The sequence below is a fragment of the Cibotium barometz genome, chromosome 15 (genome assembly GCF_041138505.1).
Source record: "Cibotium barometz isolate CiBa-2024 chromosome 15, ASM4113850v1, whole genome shotgun sequence".
Classification (NCBI taxonomy): domain Eukaryota; kingdom Viridiplantae; phylum Streptophyta; class Polypodiopsida; order Cyatheales; family Cibotiaceae; genus Cibotium; species Cibotium barometz.
The window spans coordinates 59,549,918-59,571,894 of NC_141060.1; the positions used below are offsets into that span (position 1 = coordinate 59,549,918).

Consider the following 21,977-nt stretch of genomic DNA (forward strand, 5'->3'; position numbering starts at 1 on the left):
CAGATGCCTTATATGTACTAGGGATAAAGAAGAATTTGTTGTCCATTTCTTCTTTAGCACATTGTGGTATGCAAGTCCACTTTGATGATGATAAATGCATGGTCAGAGACAAAGCTAACGCCTTGACCTTGATGCTTACTGGTACATTATGTCATGGACTTTATCAGTTGGATGCATTTCAGCCAGTGGATCAGTCTGCTTATCATGCATTCACTCTTACTCCAGCTATGGTTGATGCGGAGTTATGGCATGCTCGCATGGGGCATGTAAATTTTGGTAGTCTTATGCTTATGCAGCGACATAACATGTTTACAGATCTACCTCTCATGGAGAAGTCTCCAGATCACATTTGTGAAGGATGTATTTTGGGAAAAATGCACAGGTTTTCCTTCCCACGTGATCAGGCTCTAAGAGCAACTACAAAGTTGCAACTTATACACAGTGATCTTTGTGGTCCCATGCAGACGAAGTCATTAGGTGGTTGCTTCTATTTTGCAACATTTATTGATGACTTCTCTCGTATATGCTGGGTCTATCCTTTGACACAGAAATCACAGGTATATGATGCATTTTTGGCCTTTGTAGCACTTGCTGAGACAGAGTCAGGATGCAAGGTCAAGACTCTCCGTTCTGACCGAGGGGGGGAATATATGTCACATATGCTGAATTCCTTTCTTGGGAGTAGAGGTATAAAACATCAGTATACTACTCCTTACACTCCACAGCAAAATGGGGTTGCAGAAAGGAAGAATCGGTCACTCATGGAGATGGCCAGATGTTTGCTTAAGGCAAAAAGGCTACCACATATCTTTTGGGTGGAAGCAGTAAGGTGTGCTTGTCATATTTTGAATCGATGTCCCACAAAGGCATTGGTTTCTATTACTCCTTTTGAGGCTTGGCATGGCCGCAAGCCTTCTGTATCGCATTTTCGTATCTTTGGGTGTCTTGCATATGCACACATACCCAAAGAGTTGAGGAGGAAGCTGGATGATAAAGCCACAAAATGCATTTTTGTTGGGTATAGACGTGAGAGCAAGGGCTACAGGTTATATGACCCACTATCCAGGAAGATATTCACTAGTCGGGATGTGATTTTTGATGAAAAATCAGAAATATCCATGGCTGGTTATGAGGCAAATCAGGCTGAAAATGATGTGTTTGAAGGTCTACTACCCATGGAGTTTCATTCCACAGTTGGTGATCCAACTCATGAGGGTACAGGACAGCCAGCAAATGATGTAGGTGGTGCAGAAATTCAGCAGCAAAATGAGCCAGAAGCTGAACCAAATATGGGGCAGCAGGCACCACAAGTCAGACACATACCTAGATGGTATTTGAGGACATTACAGGACAGCCATTTAGAGGGTCCTCTTGCTGGTCGTACTCGTAGGGAGACAAGGACCAATGAGCATGCACACATCATGGATTTGAATCTGGTTATGGCAGCCAGTTTACAGGATGATGATGAGCCTGATTCATTTGTGGATGCACAAGATAATGTGCATTGGAACAAAGCCATGCAGGATGAGCTTGATTCTATTAAAAGAAATCAAACATGGGATTTGGTTGATCTGCCCAAAGGCAAATGGGTCTATAAGTTGAAAAGACATGCAGATGGATCCATTGACAGGTACAAAAACCGTCTAGTTGCAAAGGGCTATGCACAAAAGAAGGGCATTGATTATGAGGAGACATTTGCTCCTACATCCCGTATGTCGACACTTAGGTGTGTCATTGCATTGGCTGCACATCGTGGTTGGGTTGTTCACCAGTTGGACATAAAGACTGCATTCCTACATGGGGACCTCGAGGAGGAAGTTTATGTATTTCAGCCCATGGGATTTGCAGAACATGGTCATGAGGGGAAAGTATGCAGGCTGAAAAAGGCCTTGCATGGTTTGAAACAAGCTCCACGAGCTTGGTATGCAAAAATAGATGCTTTTCTACTCACTCAGGGATTTGTGAACAGTCCATCAGAAGCCACTCTGTATGTAAAGAAAGAAGAAGCAGATCTGCTGGTCATCAGTCTTTATGTGGATGATCTCTTGCTCATGGGATCAAATGATGACAAAATTGCAGCTTTTAAGGAGATACTGCAACAGACATTTGACATGTCTAACTTGGGGCTTGTACATTACTATTTGGGCATACAGTTTGTGCAGGATAACAGAGGCATTGGGTTGTTGCAATCACGTTATGTTGCTAAACTTCTGGAGAAGTTTAAATTTCAGGATTGCAAGCCTATTAGTACTCCTATGGAGCCTGGGATGAAACTGTCTCTACAAGATGACAGTGTTTCCTTTGATACCACTACATATGCTCAGGCTGTTGGGTGCCTCATTTACTTGTGTAATACAAGACCAGATATTCAGTATGCAGTCTCTCAGTTGAGCAGATTTATGCACAGCCCGCGGTTGTCACATTGGCAAGCTGTGAAGCGTGTATTCCGTTATTTGCAGGGTACCTTGTCTCTTGGATTGCTTTATCCTGAGGGGGGTGACATGCAGTTATACGCTTACAGTGATTCAGATTGGGCTGGTGATTTTGATACCAGACATTCCACTAGTGGAAATTGTTTCTTTCTTGGCTCTTCATGCATTTCTTGGCTAAGCAAGAAACAGACCACAGTGGCCACTTCATCTTGTGAGGCAGAGTACAGAGCAGCCTACACTACTACTGTTGAGTGTGTTTGGCTGCGTCGTCTCATGACTGATATGGATATTTCAGTGGAGGAGCCTACACCTATCTATACTGATAGTCAGAGTGCCATTGCTGTGGCCAGGAATCTTGTGTTTCATGCTCGCACGAAACACATTGAGATTCACTATCATTTTGTTCGGGAGAGACTCCAGGCAGGAGATATCAGTCTGATCTACTGTCCTACAGATCAGAATGTGGCAGACATCTTCACCAAGGCATTACCACGTCCGAAATTTGAAGCATTCCGCAGTGCTTTGAATTTGTTTCCTTTTGGTGGATGATGTACAGTGATCACATATCACTCCAGGGGGGTTTGTTGGGTTTTATGCTGTGTATGCACCCAGAGGAGTGCTAGTGATCATCAGTAGATTACTGGGGCACTTTTTACTTCAGTTAGTGGAGGTTTTTTCCCCCAGTTTAGCTCAGTTTCACTTATATGCAGTTTATAGGTGTTTTGGTCCACCCGGCACATTTATGGCCGGACATGTGAACACTACTATCATGTGGCTATTGTACTTCACTTTTTCATCAAGCAATAGACTGAAGTCGTGTTCTCTCTCTCTGTTGGTTTCCACGCCTGCTTGAAGCTTCTGTAAACCCTAACCCTAACACTTCATTGCCTTCAGAGCTCACTAAAAAGCCAAGGTAATCTCTCTGAAGAGTAGTCAATGTCTCCCATGTAACGTCCTCCTCAACATGATCCTTCCACTTGATCTTGTATTCCGTGATCAGCGTATTACGCAATCTTCTTTCACGAAATCCAAGAATCTTTTCAGGTTAGTGTGGAACAAATGTCATGTCCTCGACATCTAAGATTTCTTAAGGAGTAACTAACTGGTCTGTTCCACCCAGTACTTCCTTAAGTCTACTGACATGAAATACACGATGAACTTTCACATGAGAAGGCAAATCCAATTCATATGCGACTGAACCAATCCGTCCTGTAATACGAAATGGTCCACGGTATCTAGGGGATAATTTCGGAGATCGACTTGTCCGTAAAGTCTCGGAATCTTTCGGAACTCGCAAATACACCATCGTTCCTTCAGAGAACTCTCTGGGTGAACGATGTCTATTAGAATAAAATCTGTCTCGGTCTTGAGCACTTCTAATAGATTCCTTCGCAACTTGTAACATTTCTTGCATATCTTGCAAAAAATTACGTGCTGCATCATACTGAAGTCCTGAGAATCCCACTGTAACAGGTGATCTAGGTTGAAAACCATACATAAGCATGAAAGGACTAAAACCTGTACTCATATGCTTAGTACTGTTATATGCAAATTCTAACATAGGAAGATAATCCTCCCATGAACTCTGTCTTTTGAATACATATGCCCGAAGCATATCTTCCAAAATCTGATTCACTCTTTCAGTCTGGCCATCAGATTAAGGATGATCTGAGGAACTCAAATTCAAAGTTATTTCCAACTTCTCAAAAACAAGTTTCCAAAAATCACTCGTAAACTTAGAGTCCCTATCACTAACTATGTCCTGCGGTAACCCGTACAGTGTTAACACTTGCTCGATAAACTGTCTTGCTAATTGCGTAGCTGTAATGATCTTCCAGGTCGGTAAAAACCTAGCCATCTTTGTCAAGGAATCAACCACAACCCAAATAGAATCGTGGCCTTGATGTGTTCTTGGCAATCCAGTAATAAAATCCGTGGAAATACTTTTCCATTTATTACCTGGGATTTGCAAAGGATGCAACAACCCAGCCTGTCTAAAGCGTTTAGCTTTATTCGACTAAGCACATCTGCAACACTATTCATGGACCCTTTTCTATAACGAATCTCAAAATCAAAATCTTGCATTAATTCAACCCATCGAGCTTTTCTTCCTCTCAAATCGTCCGCATCACACACATACTTGATTGACTAATGATCAGTCAATACCACAAACTTGGAGTCATATAAATAATATCTCCAAATCTTGAGAGCGTGAATCACAACATAAAGCTCCTTCTCAATGGTTGGCGCCAACGAGATTGAGTATCGTCTAGCTTTTTACTTTCGAAAGCAACAGGTCTATCATCTTGAAATAGAGCAGCCCCGATGGCACAGTCACTGGCATCAGTTTCAAGAACATAAGGCCGACTAGGATCGGGTAATGCTAAGATAGGTGCTTCCTTGACTTTATCTTTCAAAAGTCTGAAGGCCATATCCAATTCGTTATTCCAAGTGATAGGCTGATTTGACTTACGTCCACGACTTTCAACAAGTCGGTCATCGGTAGTGTGAGCTAAGAGTACTCCCGCACAGATTTCCGAAGAAAAAGAACAAAACCGAGAAAAGAACGAAGTTGAGGCCAGAACCTTCTGAACTCGGTCATAGTCAATGCTCAATCCATCTCTAGTGATCTTGTGTCCCAAGTAAATGATGTATGTCATGAAAAACTTACATTTACTTCACGAGGCTTGCTCTGATACCACTGTCAAATCCCCATAGGATCACCTCGTGGAACGCTCCTGGTACAAGACTCGAAACCTGCAAACAAACGAACAAACGTAAAGGGGGTGCAGGCCTGACTCACCTCCCAACCTCGACAACCGTGGGCAAGCCCACAAGACTTGGCTGTCTCCACCGAGCCACGAGCTGAGCTAACTAGATGGACGTACTAACCAATCTCTACCTCATGACGTCCCATACCGCCACGAAGCTACCCTCGCGGGCCTGGAGACTGCTGCCGGCCTCGACTGCATGAAGCAGGTGCACGTCTGCACTAGATCCAGGCTCCTGACCATAGAGCTCTCACAAAGTCACGTGAGACTCTATATGACTAATGACTAACCTTGGCCACCCTTTTATAGGCTCTTGGTTGGTCATCGGGCGTCCACACTTGGGTGCCCGCCCATCCATACTTGGGTGCCCGCCTGTTAGTCTATCCCTAACTCAGCTCGCCAATTAGCCTGCCTAGCTCCAAGCTTCCCCAAACCTCGAAGCTAGTCTTGTGTGGTGTAGCACACGGTAGATACACACTGTGCACACGACACTAACCTAATGTTTATCTACTGTACAAATCAGCGATTAGCCTGGAGATCAGCCTTGTCCATGTGCACACACTAAATCTGCTTGATCTTCAACGTATAAGAACTAGAAACACATAGACTTTTACTTCCTTAAACTACTTTGCTTCTTGTACCGTAACTTAGCTATGATTAACTTGATCCTTGGCAAAATTCTAAAACTCAAAATAGTAAAGAGGATGGCTACAATTGATTATCTTTTCCACTTGACACATAGCTATCCAATAACAATTGGTCTCAAATTCTTGTCAAAACTAAGCTACTTGCTCACCATACATCCACGAGTGACGACCTAGCCATCTTGACTATCACATCTCATCACTATTAGGCCTACCATTGACCAACTGCTTGGACACAAGAATACCAAGTTTCCACAAAAAATCTCACTTCATAGAGTTCTTGGCTCTCAAAACTTTCATAAAGTTGCATAACAAACATGCTTGGAGAATTCTAATTTACCGATACACATTCTCACAAAGAGAATTGTTGCATCAAAGAATCCATTTATGTGAATCACTAGTGTAGACATTAGTCCCTTACCATGAGCTGCCAGTCCACATTACCTTGGCGTAGATGTAAGTCCCCTACCACGAGGTGTCATGTCCACACTATGGAGCCCGTCCATAGGTCCGGAAGCGTAGAGAATGCCCAACTAGGGACATCCCTCCCGACTTCTAAATAGTTGCCCGTAACTGAAAAGCTTCCAAGTATGCTTCTAGAAATTGCAGATACTCCTGGAAGTATACCTCATCCATATATTTAGCATCCATGGGTCAATAATTTTGAACTTCACAAGGTACTTCACAAGGTAGCGTCTTGAAGTTTACCACCTGCAAGTTAGCGGATACTCCTGGAAGTATACCTCATCCATCCATTTAGCATCCATGGGTGAATAATCCCTCCGTCCCAGGGAGAGCTGGAAAGACGCAAGTTCTTGGAGGATAGGGTGGCATAGAACCCTCTGCATGTAGGCCTCCAGCTCGTATCCGAGCAGGCTTCCGCACGCCTCTTTCACCTTAGAGAGTAAGGAACCGCCCCCTTTTAAGCTGGCCCCATTAAGGCTAGAGTAAAGAAGGGTTTTTAGTAGGTATTCGTGGGCCCAACCTCCGACCCAATCGAACTTCACAAGGTAGCATCTTTGAAGTTTGCCACTTGCAAGCTTACACTCCTTGTGAAACATAATCTGCTCTGGCTGTAACACCTCTTCCAACTCACTAATGTGTTTACTTAGCCTACACAAGCATGCATCCTACTTGTTAGAGCAGAGTAGATTTCTGCAGCTGATGAGTATGTGTGTGACTTGGATGTAGCCTTTGCTCAGGTGCGGACAGCCATTGCAAGGTCACAAGACAAGCATAAGAGGGCTCCTAAGACAAGCATAGAAGGTACATGCAAGTCAAGAAAGGTGATTAGGTATTGCTGAAATTTGAGAAAGCTAGGCTTCGAAAGAGGCCAGGACAAGAGGGATCATATCCAAAGCTTTCTACTCGATATTATGGACCCTTCAAAGTGGTTGACAAGATTAATGAAGTGTCCTTCAGGCTTGCTTTACCCGACCATTGGAAGATTCACAATGCTTTTCATGTGAGTCTTTTGTGGAAGTATGTGGGGCCAGATCCAAAGGAGCCTGTCACAGAAGATCCACCAGAGGTTGATGAGCTAGAGGAGATTCTCCATCTTGAGCAGATTGTATTTCACAAGGAGAGAAAGTTACCACATGGGAGCCTTTCCAAGAGATACTTTGTAAAATTTAAAAATTATCTGCCAATTGATGATGCAAAGTGGATAGACGAGGATTATTTTGCTGACTACCCTCAGCTTTTGCAGGCATATCTTAAGGCTTTTCAGTTGAGGACAACTGTTTAGAAGCTCGGGGGAATGTCACCATTTGGTCCATCTCCATTTTTGGAGCCACTTCTATGGGATTGTCACTCCATACAGTGACCAGATTTGTGCCATGTTCACATGGGACCAGGCCAGTGTCCCATGTGAAAGAGCCAGTCTTTTGGTGTCACATGGACGGGAGCAGATTAGTGCCACCCGTGTGTGACCAGTACTGCGTCACATGGATGGGAACCATTTTCGTGCCCCTCGTGTGTGACCTGTTTCGTGCTGTATGGACGGGAGCCTGTTGGTGCCACCCGTGTATGTGGCCAAGATGGCGTCTTACCTATGGGACTGTCACTCCATAGGAAGACCAGGACATATATTTATATTTCTGTGGCGCCAATTTTGTGCCTGACAGAAACTTTTTGTGTAAGTTTCATAAGAGAGATTTCCTCCATTACATGTGCACATGCATTTATGTCTGCATACATAAATTTATTTTTTTGCATAACTTGTTTGCATGTGTTTGCCTGTTATGCCGTGCCAGTACATTGGACGGGAACACCCCTAGTGTACCGTGGAGTGCTGTTTGCTGACTCGTCGGTGTGGCGTGTAAACAGGTGGTAAGTATTACCATTTTTTCCTTTTTAAAATGTAAAATTTATAAGTTATGGCCAACTTTAATATTTATAAGTCAATGTGTTCACACGCATTTAAATTAGGGACTGGACATTATCTTTGTAGGGTGCCCATGAGCATTTTAAATAATCTTTAATATTGTGTAACCCTTAAAACTTTTCGATAACTTTTAGATGTGATAACTTAGTAATTTTTCCACGTGGGAGAAGCTGGCTACATTCTTTCCATCGCTTGCTTCTCCATGAACTGATTTCTACAATTTCTCCATCGCTTGGCCCTGAATTGGCTGCTAAATTCACGTGTGAACCTCAACCTGCTATGCACTGAATCTGTTGGACTGTACCCTATACTTATTGAATAGTACCTACAGTACCTGAATTGTACCTACAGTACCTGAAGTGTACCTGCTATACCTGAATTGTACCTACAGTACCTGAATTGTATCTGATGTACCAGAGTGTATCTACTGTACCAGATTGTACTTGCTATACCAGGTGTCTCATGTTTCTTATTTGTGTAAATCTAAAATTTATTAAATTAAGTTCAGAGATTTCTTTAAGTTTTGTGCAAGGCAAGAACAAAGCATGTTTATGCTGACCATGCTCAGGAAGCTTTCTTAGTGTGGTTAGTTTTTCCCTGTGTGGTGGTGCTAACCGTGCCCTCAGAACTTCTGAGAGCCAGTGAAGAACTTCTGAGAGCCAGTGAAGGTTAGACACACTACGAAATTTAGGAGCAAAGCTTATCTGGGAGAACTAGGCAATGTTCCCTCCACGGTGTACCCCTTTGTCTGTGCTGGTATACGGGCGTACCTGTTGGTGCATGGTCCCGGAAGACCGGTGAAAGACAGGTGTACACTCAGTCAAGGAGGGAGTGTGCTTGTGATTTGGAACTTCTTCGATTGTCCAAACTTCATTGACAAGAACCCAATTTGTTTGAGTTGTATTCACTCCATGTGAGGAGAAATCTTGCCTATTGGTCCGTGAAACTTGTACATATAAATACTCCAAGAAATACAAATGTATTAAGGAGGGACCGGCCCTTTCAGTCCCAATGCTGGTGTCAAGTGTTTTTGGTCATTTTCAGTTTTCATGTTGCTAATAATGTCCATTGTTGACGTAAGTTAAGTGTTCTAAAAATGTGTATTTTGTCTTCCGATTTGTAGGCCTCCAGTAGGGAGCGGTTACAGATCGGAAGACAATGTACACATATTTAGAACACTTAACTAAAGTTAACAATGGAAACAACATTAGCAACATAAATACTGAAAATACCAAAATACACGACACCAACACTGGGACCGGAAAGGACCGACCCCCCTCTCAATACATTTGAATTTCTTGGAGTATTTATATGTAGGAGTGTCACGGGCCTAATAGGCCAGATTTCTCCACATAAGGAGTGAATACAACTCAAACAAATTAGTTCAAGTCGATAAAGTTGTGTTGGTCAGAGAAGTCTCAAATCACATGCACATTCCCAGCTTCACTCGGTGCACACCTGCCTTTCACTGGTCTTCCAAGACCGTGCACCAACAGGCACGCCCATACTAACACAAGAAGCCAAGGGGTACACCACGAAGAGAACATGGCTTGGTTCTCCCAAATAAGCTTTGCTCCCAAATTCCCTAGTGTGTCTAACCTTCAATCGCTCTCAGAAGCTCTGAGAGCACGGTTAACACCATCACACAGGGAAATACTAACCACACCAAGAAAACTTCCTAAGCATGGTCAGTATAAACATGCTTTGTTCCTGCTTTGCACAAAACTTAAAGAATTCTCTAAATTTAATTTAACAAATTTTAGATTTACACAAATAAGAAACATGAGAACACCTAGTACAATCAAGTACGATCTGATACAACCGATACACTCTGGTACAACAAGTACAGTCGATACAATTCGAATACAAGGCAAGTACAGCAGATACAATTCAACAGTTTCAACACACGTGTGAAGGGGTACAACAGGTACAGTCCAACAGATTCAGCACACGTGTGAAGAGGTACAGCAGGTGCAGCCCAACAGATTCAACACACAAGCAGCAATACAGGAGGCGGTTACAGCCTGAGAGCAGGTACAGTTCAATAGATTCACACATTCAACAATAGCAAAATCAAGGCCAGGCGATGGATAAAAATACAGAATTCAGCCCATGGAGAAGCAGGCGATGGAGACAATACAACCAGCCACCTCCCACGTGGGAAAATTACTAAATTATCTCATGCAAAAGCTTATCCAAAGGTTTTTAAAGGTTACACAATATTAAGGGTTATTTAAAATGCTCATGGGCATCCTACAAAGGTAATGTCCAGCACCTAATTTAAATGTGTGTGAACACATTGGCTTATAAATATTAAAGTTGGCCATAACTTATAAATTTTACATTTTAAAAAAAGAAAAATGGTAATACTTACCACCTATTCACACGCCACAACGACGAGTCAACAAACAGTACTCCAACGTCCCCGTCCAGTGTACTGGCACAACATAACAAGCAAACACACGTAAACAAGTCATATAAAAACAAGTTTATGCATGAAGTCATAAATGCATGTGCACATGTAATGGACGAAATCTCTCTTTCATGAAACTTGTACAAAAAGTTCCTGTCGAGCACAAAACTGGAGCGACATAAATATAAATATATGTCCTGGTCTTCCTATGGAGAGACAGCCCCATAGGTAAGACGCCATCCTGGCCATACACAGGTGGCACCAACAGGCTCCCATCCATATAGCACAAAGCAGATCACACACGGGTGGCACGAAACTGGTTCCTGTCCGTGTGACGTAGTACTAGTCACACACGGGTGACACCATAGTTGCACTCGGTTCGCGAACCACCGCAGAAGTTTGATTCGAACAGTTCGGTTCATTTCAGTTCGATTCGATACAGTTCGGTTTGATCCGGTTCTTCAGTTCGGTTCAGAGGTTACCGTTTTTTTAGCCGTTTTTTTTTTACATTTTCTAGCCGTTTGATCGCCGTTTTTTGGGCCTCTTGCTTGCTTGCCTTGGCCCTTTGGTTGCCAACTTGTCTTTGCTTGAGGCTTGAGGCTCTAGGCTCTCCCTATTATCTATATAATAGGCCCTCCCCCAACCCCATCCTCACAAGTTCTCATTGCTCAACCCTCCCCTCACAAGTGCTCGAGTCTATCCTCTCCCCTGAGTCCCCTCTAGGCTCTCTCCCTCTTCCTCAAGGGCCAAGGCTCAAGCCTCCCCCTCAAGACTCAAGCCTCTCCCTCTAAATTTTTATGTTTTGGGTAAGTTGTAAGTTGTAACTTCTCTAAGTTTTGCATCTATATTTATATTTTTAAGTATTTTTTAATGGACCGTACCTCCACCGTATTTTTATTTTTAAAATTTAGCGGTGCGTTCCGAGACTGTATTTGAACGTACCGTACCGAGTCGAACTTTTTGTACCCAACAACTATGGGTGGCACTAATTTGGCTCCCGTCCATGTGACACCAAAAGACTGGCCCTTTCACATGGGACACTGGCCTGGCCCCATGTGAACATGACACAAATCTGGCCGCTCTATGGAGTGACAATTGTTAGCACATTCATCCCCAGTTTCTGCTCATTTATGGTGTCCATTTGGTCCCTTTTGCATGGCAATTGCTTGTGGGCTGGCCACCCCTTTTTTATGTATTTTTATGGGATTTTTCCCAGCCTTTTTGGCATTTTCTCATTCGGCCAGTTTTGCAGCTCCAGTCGGTCAGTTTTGCAGCTCCAGTCGGCCAGCTCACCTCAACTATAAATAGGAGGTGTTGGCCTCTCATTGTTCATTCAGTCTTGTACCTATTTGCTCCCTCACTTATGAGACTTGTAGTGTCTCTTGCTTGGGACTGTTTTGCTTCAGTATATTCAGCATAGTTTGCTCCATATCTCTCTCTCTCTCTTGCACTCTCTGTTCAGCACATTCTAGTGCCCCTTTGCTTCCACTCTGTGCACTCTTTCATGGTATCATCACTCCCGGTTTAGCAACCTCTTTGCTGCCCCAGATTCAGCCCTATTTTCAGCACCCTCTCCTCTGCGTTTTCTCACAGATTTGCAGCCCTTTGCTGCTGCGTTTTCTGGACAGCACCCTGCTGGTCGCTTTTCCTTCATATTGGCTTCATCAACACAGCCATCAGGTACTCTTTGACCAGCGTTTTCTTTTCCAACTGGAGTTTGGGACATAGGCAGCCTGTTTTTTCAGGACAGCAGCCTTTTGTTTGCTGCGTTTTCCTCTCCAATGGGCTTTCTCCTTTGCAGAGGGGGTCTTTGGTGTTGCAGGCTGGCACTCTTGGTACCTGTGGAGGACACTTCTACTTCAGAGTTTGTGCATATTTCTTGAGATTGAGCCCAAGCTTTTGTGATGGCTGCACCGACTTCTCTTCATATGTTCTCTGAGTCTGCAAAGTTGGATGGTTCCAACTACACCCTATGGAAGGTGAAGGTGAAGGTGAAATCGGCCTTGCGTGGCATGGCTCTTTGGGATTGGCTTGTTACACCGGCCAATGCCACCCCTCCCACCCTTGCTTCCGATGGTGCGACTCAAGCACAGATTGATCTTTGGCAGTCGAATGATCGACGCGTTTTCTCCTTTCTGATGTTGAACTATCAGGATTCTGTTCTCTCTCATGTGCGTACAACAGACGCTGCACATGAAGTTTGGAAGGCTTTTGCATATCTCTACGAGATTAAGTCTCCAAGTCGGATTTTGGCATTGGAAAAGCAACTTATGAACTTATCAGTTTCTGCCTTTCCATCTTTATCTGCTTTCATCTCGAAGATGAAAGATCTCCGGGACGAGCTTGCTGTTTGTAGCAAAGACATCTCCACAGAGGACATGGCTATTCGGCTGCTCTCCAAACTTCCAAAGAGGTTTGATGCATACTTTCAACCTCTTGTTTCTTCTCCTGGTCCTGTTCCAGTTACTTGGGAGGAAGTTCTCCCCTCCGTTATGCAGATTGAGTCTCGCTTTGAGGAGCGGACTAGCACCTCTGGTGGCCCTGATGGAGTTTTGGCAGCGCGAGATAAAGGGAAGAATTAGCAAAAGAAAGGGAAAGGGGATTCTGACAAGAACTCCAAGGATTCCGACAAGGATAAAGACAACAAATCTTCAAAGAATAAGGACATTGAATGTCATTATTGTGGCAAGAAGGGTCATAAGTCACCCCAATGTCACAAGAAGAAGCGTGATGAAGCAACAAAGAACTCTTCCTCTACGGCGGTGTCTCAACCCAAGAAGGATGATGGCATCCTTCTCTTAGCAAGTACTCGACGTATACTTGCTCTTGTGACTTCTCAGTCATGGTCTTGGATTGTTGATAGCGGTGCTACTGCTCATATGACACCCCATCGAGATTGGTTCGAGGACTTCACTGCCTGGTCTGGCGAGATCACTCTGGGTGATCCTTCTTCCGTGCCCCGTGCATGGACATGGCACTATACCCATCTTCCGCTCTTCTGAGGACAAGAGGTACTTCTCTGACGTTCTGTATATTCCAGATTTGGCTTTTAACCTTTTGTCGGCGAGTGCTCTTACAGCTCAGGGTGCGGAGGTGATCTTTTCTCGTGATGAGATTACCATTCGTGATAAGACGACTGGTAGCATCTTGGCTCAAGGAGTCCAAGATAGTGGTCTCTACAAGTTGACCACTCTGCTTTCTTCTAGTGCTTCTTCTGCTCTTTGGCATGCTCGGTTTGGCCATTGGAGTTATCAGCTTCTGCAGCGAGCTTCGAAGGATGGGTTGGTTGAGGGATTACCGACCATCAAGGCTCTGTCTTCTGCTTGTTCCTCTTGTTTACAGGGGAAGCAACACCGAGCCGCCTTTCCGAAGGAGGCGACACACAGATCTTCGACATCACTTGCTCTCATTCATGCAGACTTACGTGGTCCTATGAGTACCGCGTCTTTCAGTAAGGCGTTGTACATGCTCGTGATGGTGGATGATTTTACCAGATATACTTGGGTTTTCTTTCTGAAGACCAAGGATGAGACTTTTCAGCACTTCTGTGATTGGAGAGCTGAGGTGGAAAAAGAGACCGGTCACTCGATTAAGGCTCTCAGGACCGACGGAGGGGGTGAGTTCACATCCCAGGAGTTTAAGCAATATTGCAAGACCCATGGCATTCAGAGACAGCTTACTACATCATATACTCCATCAGAGAATGGAGTTGCAGAGAGGAAGAATAGAACCATTATGGAGATGGCCCGTGCTATGCTTGAGCATTCTTCATTACCTCGACGTTTCTGGGCTGAGGCGGCTTCCATTGCTGTCTACATTCAGAACACGTCTCCTACTGCTGCTCTTCCAGATAAAACTCCATATGAGGCTTTCCATGGTGAGAAGCCCTCCGTTGTTCATTTCCGGATATTTGGGTGTTCGGCGTATGTTCATGTGCCTAAGGAGCATCGCTCCAAGTTGGACTCGAAGTCTCAGCGCATGACTTTTCTCGGATACAACATTGTGTCCAAGACATATCGTCTTTATGATCCTCTAGCCGGCAAAGTTGTTGTGAGTCGTGATGTGGTGTTCGACGAGACTCCTACATTTCTCCGCCGCCGCCTCCTCCTCCTCCTCCCGCTGCTTTTGTTACACCTCCAGCTGAGGATTCTCAGTCAGATGATGATGACCCTGCTCCTCCTGCGGCGAGTTCGAGCGGATCTGTGCCTGGATGGTATTATCAGACAGTTCGTGATTCTGGGTTACGTGAGCTTCCTTCTGCTCCTCCGCCTGGTTCTCTCCGGCGCTCTTAAAGAGTTACACAGGGAAACAAGTTCATGAGAGCAACATGTTTGTTCATTATGCTCTTATGTCTACCATCATTAATGGTCCTTCTGATCCCACTTCTGTGGACAAGGCTCTTTCACATGAGCCTGCCAGAATGCGCAACGGAAGACTAACGCACGTAGGAGACGCATCACCATCGAGCTCCACGAACACCCCCAACGGGCACTGCAGCATCCCTCCACCGGGCTCCCATCTCTCGGTGAGCTGCCTCCCAAAACACTGGCCGGAGGAGATGATTATGACAAGGTGCCTATATATGGCCTTCGACTTCCCATGCTTCCACTTATGGGATAATCCAAGGCACCTTCTAGCCATAGATCACAACCTCGAAATCGCCAACCTTCCAACACCCTCCCTCGATTCGAGCTCCGCAAGCCATCGAGGCGCGAGGGGGTCGCCCAGGACCACACGCGCCTGAGCTCTGATACCATGTCAGTATGCGCAGCGGAAGACTAACGCACGTAGGAGACGCATCACCATCGAGCACCACGAACACCCCCAACGGGCACTGCAGCATCCTCCACCGGGCTCCCATCTCCCGGTGAGCTGCCTCCCAAAACACTGGCCGGAGGAGATGATTATGACAAGGTGCCACTCTAGCCTATATATGGCTCTTCAACTTCCCATGCTTCCACTTATGGGATAATCCAAGGCACCTTCTAGCCATAGATCACACGCTCGAAATTGCCAACCTTCCAACACCCTCCCTCGATTCGAGCTCCGCAAGCCACCGAGGCGCGAGGGGGTCGCCCAGGACCACACGCGCCCGGGCTCTGATACCATGTGAGAATGCGCAGAGGAAGACTAACGCACGTAGGAGACGCATCACCATCGAGCTCCACAAACACCCCCAATGGGCACTGCAGCATCCCTCCACCGGGCTCCCATCTCCCGGTGAGCTGCCTCCCAAAACACCGGCCGGAGGAGATGATTATGACAAGGTGCCACTCTAGCCTATATATGGCTCTTCAACTTCCCATGCTTCCACTTATGGGATAATCCAAGGCACCTTCTAGCCATAGATCACAAGCTCAAAATCGCCAACCTTCCAACAGAGCCTTGGCGTCGTGCTATGCAGGCAGAGCTGGATGCTATCGAACGGAATGGCACTTGGATTTTGGTGCCTCGGCCACTGCAGCATAAGGTGATTGGTGTGCGTTGAATCTTCAAATCGAAGTTCCGAGCTGATGGTAGCTTGGACAAGCACAAGGCGAGGTTGGTTGCCAAGGGTTATGCTCAGCGCCCTAGAGTCCACTTCAATGAGACCTTCGCTCCGACGGCCCAGATGACTACCATTTGCACCGTTCTTGCACTTGCAGGACATCATAGATGGCCCATTTTCCAGATGGAAGTCAAGTCGACTTTCCTGAATGGAGAGCTTACAAAGGAGGTTTATGTTGATCAACTGCCGGAATTTGTTGTTCCACGTAAACACGATCATGTATACCGGCTGAAGAAGCCTTTATATGGTCTGAAGCAGTGTCAAATCCCCATAGGATCACCTCGTAGAACGCTCCTGGTACAAGACTCTAAACCTGCAAACAAACCAAACAAACGTGAAGGGGGTGCAAGCCTGACTCACCTCCCAACCTTGACAGTCGTGGGCAAGCCCACAAGTCTTGGTTGTCCCCACCGAGCCACGAGCTGAGCTAACTAGATGGACGTACCGAACAATCTCTACCTCATGACGTCCCATACCGCCACGAAGCTACCCTCGCGGGCCTCGAGACTGCTGTCGGCCTTGGCTGCATGAAGCAGGTGCACGTCTGCACTAAATCCAGACTCCTGACCATAGAGCTCTCACAAAGACACGCGAGACTCTATATGCTAATGACTAACCTTGGCCACCCTTTTATAGACTCTTGGCCGGTCATCGGGCGTCCACACTTGGGCACCTGCCCGTCCATACTTGGGTGCCCGCCTGTTAGTCTATCCCTATCTCAGCTCGCCAATCAGCCTGCCTAGCTCCAAGCTTCCCCAAACCTCAAAACTAGTCTTGTGTGCGTGTAGCACACGGTAGATACACACTGTGCACATGACATACACCCCTTCCTCTAAGAGCTCACTAAAAAGCCAAGGTAATCTCTCTGAAGGGTAGTCAATGTCTCCCATGTAGCGTCCTCCTCAACACGATCCTTCCACTTGATCCTGTATTCCGTGATAAGTGTATTACGCAATCTTCTTTCACGAAATCCAAGAATCTTTTCTGGTTCGTGTGGAATAAATGTCATGTCCTGGACATCTATAATTTCTTGAGAAGTAACTAACTGGTCTGTTCCACTCAGTACTTCCTTAAGTCTACTGACATGAAATACACGATGAACTTTCACACGAGAAGGCAAATCCAATTCATATGCGACTGAATCAATCCGTCGTGTAATATGACATGGTCCACAGTATTTAGGAGATAATTTCGGAGATCGACCTGTCCGTAAAGTCTCGGAATCTTTCGGAACTCGCAAATACACCATTGTTCCTTCAAAGAACTTTCTGGGTGAACGATGTCTATTAGAATAAGATCTGTCTCTGTCTTGAGTACTTCTAATAGATTCTTTCGCAACTTGTAACATTTCTTGCATATCTTACAAAAAATTACGTGTTGCATCATGCTGAAGTCCTGAGAATCCCACTGTAACAGGTAATCTAGGTTGAAAACCATATATAAGCATGAAAGGACTAAAACCTGTACTCGTATGCTTAGTACTATTATATACGAATTCTAACATAGGAAGATAATCCTCCCATGAACTCTATCTTTTGGATACATATGCTCGAAGCATATCCTCCAAAATTTAATTCACTCTTTCAGTCTGGCCCTCAGACTGAGGATGATTTGAGGAACTCGGATTCAAAGTTATTTCCAACTTCTCAAAAACAAGTCTCCAAAAATCACTGGTAAACTTAAAGTCCCTATCACTGACTATGTCCTGCGGTAACCCGTACAGTCTAAACAATTGCTCAATAAACTGCCGTGCTAATTGCGTAGCCGTAATGGTCTTCCGTGTCGGTAAAAATCTAGCCATTTTTGTCAAGCGATCTACCACAACATCACACATACTTGATTGACTGATCATCAGTCAATACCACAAACTTAGAGCCATATAAATAATGTCTCCAAACCTTGAGAGCGTGAATCACAACATAAAGCTCCTTCTCAAGAGTTGGCCAACGAAATTGAGTGTCATCTAGCTTTTTACTCTCGAAAGCAACAGGTCTACCATCTTGAAATAGAGCAGCCCGGATTGCATAGTCACTGGCATCAGTTTCAAGAACATAAGGCCGACTAGGATCGGGTAATGCTAAGATACCTAGGTGCTTCCTTGACTTTATCTTTCAAAAGTCTAAAGACCATATCCAGATCGTTATTCCAAGTGATAGGCTGATTCGACTTACGTCCACGACCTTTCAACAAGTCGGTCATCAGTAGTGTGAGCTGAGAGTACTCCCGCACAGATTTCCGAAGAAAAACAACAAAACCGAGAAAAGAATGAAGTAGTTTCACTGTCTACGGTATAGGCCAGGCCAGAACCTTCTGAACTCGGTCATAGTCAATGCTCAATCCATCTCTAGTGATCTTGTGTCCCAAGTAAATGATGTCTGTCATGAAAAACTCACATTTACTTAATTAGCGTATAGTCGATTCTGTCTTAAAATAGTTAAGACAATCGTGAGGTGACTAACATGATCCTCAAGAGTACGACTATATATCAAAATATCATCCAGAAACACAACCACAAATTTGCCCAAATGTTCACGAAAAAGATCACTCATCATTTGTTGGAAAGTGGCTGGAGCATTGGTTAACCCAAAAGGTAATACGAGAAACTCGTAATGGCCATACCTAGTCCGAAAGGTGGTTCTTTCGACATGCCTTTCATGAATATGTATCTCGTGATAGCCAGTATGTAAATCTATCTTCGTGAAATACTTCGCTCCGGCTAACCGATCAATCAGGTCATCTGATCTAGGGAGAGGATAACGGTTCTTAATTGTCAGCTTGTTCAATCTCCTGTAATCTATACACATTCTCCAGGTGTTGTCCTTCTTTCTTCTGAGTAACACAGGTGCACCCCAAGGTGATTTACTTGGGCGGATCTGGCCCATCCTCAAATAATCTTCGAGTTGTTTGGCCAACTCATCTTCCTCAGCTTGGCTCATCCTGTAAGGTGGAATACTAACAGGGTGAGCACCAGGGACTAGGTCAATATGAATCTACTGCCCTTTCAGGTGGTAAGCCTGATGGCAGTTCCTTAGGAAATACATCTTGAAACAAATACAGTATCTTCTTTAATTCTTTGCTTTCAAACACACTTAATTCATTAACATCCATAGTAGGTATGAGAAATGAAGAAAGTGGAATCAAGACACAATGGAGATGTCACATGCACTCTGCACTCAGTGCATGGTGACAAACTGGCTCATCATCAACAGTGCAACATTTGTACATTATTAGAACCCAGTAGGATGATATTTGTCGTATGTCGTGACCCCATTGTACATCCTCAGTCCATGATAAGTCAGGCACAAGCTACGTATGTCATTCCTCAGCCTTAGTAGGTCAGTCTGTCAGTCAAGTCCCTTAACCCACTTGGAGAGAATCATTCATGCATGTAGAGTCAGTAGAAGCCTTAAGGTTTGCATCAGAAAGAACTCTGCATCTTGCATAATATGCATTCATATGCTTGTGCATCATTTAGAACATCCCAAACGCCTTAGGGAATTTACTAGGATTTATCTGGTATTTTTTCCATATTTTAAGCATTAGCGGTGTGCTCTCAGAGTTCTTCGGTACTTGCGTGGCACTCTGGACTTTGGCATCTTCTATGGCCAAGGATGCACTCTTGTTGGATGGTCTGATTCAGACTGGGCTGGAGATCCAGATACTCGGCGTTCGACCACTGGTTGTGTTTTTACACTTGGGTCTGGAGCCATTTCTTGGAGCAGTAAAAAGCAACCTACTGTGGTGCTTTCCTCTACCGAGGCGGAGTACCGTGCAGTTTGTTATGCTGCATGTGAGGCGATATGGTTGCGGAGATTATTGGAGGAACTTGGTTGTCCTCCCGTCGGATCTACTCTTCTTTGGTGTGACAATCAGAGTTGCATCGCCATCGCCAAAAACCCTGTGTTTCATGCTCATACAAAACACATTGAGATTCACTATCACTATGTTCGTGAACGGGTTCTTGCTGGAGATTTGCGTATGAGACTTGTAGTGTCTCTTGCTTGGGATTGTTTTGCTTCAGTATATTCAACATAGTTTGCTCCATATCTCTCTCTCTCTCTCTCTTGCACTCTCTGTTCAGCACATTCTAGTGCCCCTTTGCTTCCGCTCTGTGCACTCTTTCAACAGTCCCATAGAAGTGGCTAAAGAAATGGAGATGGACCCAGTTGTCCTCAACTTAAAAGCCTCAAGATATGCCTGCAAAAGCTGAGGGTAGTCAGCAAAATAATCCTCGTCTACCCACTTTGCATCAATTGGCAAATAATTTTTAAATTTCACAAGGTATCTCCTGGAAAGCTTCCTATGTAGCAACTTTCTCTCCTTGTGAAATACAATCTGCTCTGGCTGAAGGATCTCCTCAAGCTCATCAACTTCTGGCGGATCTTCTATGACAGGCTCCTTTGGATCTGGCCCCACATACTTCTGCAAAAGACACACATGAAAAGCATTGTGAATCTTCCAATGGCTGGGTAAAGCAAGCCTGAAGGACACTTCATTGATCTTGTCAACCACTTTGAAGGGTCCATAGTATCGGGTAGAAAGCTTTGGATATGATCTCTCGTGTCCTAGCCTCTTCCGAAGCCTAGCTTTCTCAAATTTCAGCAATACCCAATCACCTTCCTTGACTTGCATGTCCCTTCTATGCTTGTTGGCAGCCCTCTTATGCTTGTCTTGTGACCTTGCAATGGCTGTCCGCACCTGAGCAAAGGCTACATCCAAGTCACGCATATACTCATCAGCTCCAAAAATCTCATCCTTTGTACGAAGGATGGGTGGCAAGACCACTCTGCCATAAATAATCTCAAACGGGGCCTTTCCCGTGGAGGCATGAACTGTGTTGTTGTAGGCAAACTCTACAAGTGGAAGATACTTCTCCCACAAACTCTTTTGATCTGCCACATAACACTTCAACAAGTCCAACACGGCTGAATTTGCAATTTCACTTTGGCCATCCGTTTGGGGGTGATAAGCTGATGAAAACTCAAGCTTTGTGCCCATGTTATCAAATAAAGCCCTCCAAAAGAGGCTTGTAGTCCTAGGATCTCTATCCCCAATGATGGACTTAGGCATACCATGATGCTTGAATATGTGAGCAAGAAAAAGCTTCACCATATGATCAACTTTAATGGTTTTCTTGACAGGCAAGAAGTAAGCTTGCTTGCTAAACCTGTCCACAACGGTCCAAATAGCATCATTCCCATGCTGGGATCTAGGCAAACCCATAATGAAGTCCAGAGTAATGCTTTCCCATGGCTGCAAGGGAATAGGCAATGGCTGAAGCAAACCTAGAGGCTTTTGCCTATCAAATTTCACCTTTTGGCAAGTGAAATGCTTTTCTTGTGGAAGTAAAGAGCATATGTTTAGGCAATGTCCCAACCGCAAACAAAAGCATGAGGACAAGCAACCCAAGGCAAATGTGCATGCGATGTGTAGGGAAACACGAAGCATGATGGTAAAGAGAGGATGGTATGCAAAGCATGGGACCAAATCAAGGATCAGCCCGCTTTATTTATGTTTGATGATTGTGCAACACATAACTTCATCTCTACCCAGATGGCAGTCACCTTGGGCATTGAGGTTGAGGACAAGGGGCCTCAAATTGAAGCAGAAGCTACCTTTGTTGGTAAAGAGGTGCCGGTTATCCCACTTATTGGGGAGTTGCGCATACATATTCAGGGTTATCTTGATCATGAGCATTTATTGGTTGCACCTCTTAATGGATGTGATGTATTGCTTGGCAAGCCATGGCATCATAGGCTTGAGCTCAGCAAAGAGTACAAGAC

At 44.8% G+C, this 21,977-nt stretch overlaps 1 protein-coding gene across 2 annotated transcripts in view; it reads right to left on the reverse strand.

Annotated features, from left to right (window-relative positions):
* The window catches only part of LOC147631497 (mitochondrial import receptor subunit TOM40-1-like), a 39,043-nt gene that overhangs the window by 8,827 nt on the left and 8,239 nt on the right, over positions 1–21,977 (reverse strand). The gene's annotated exons all lie outside the window — the stretch shown is intronic.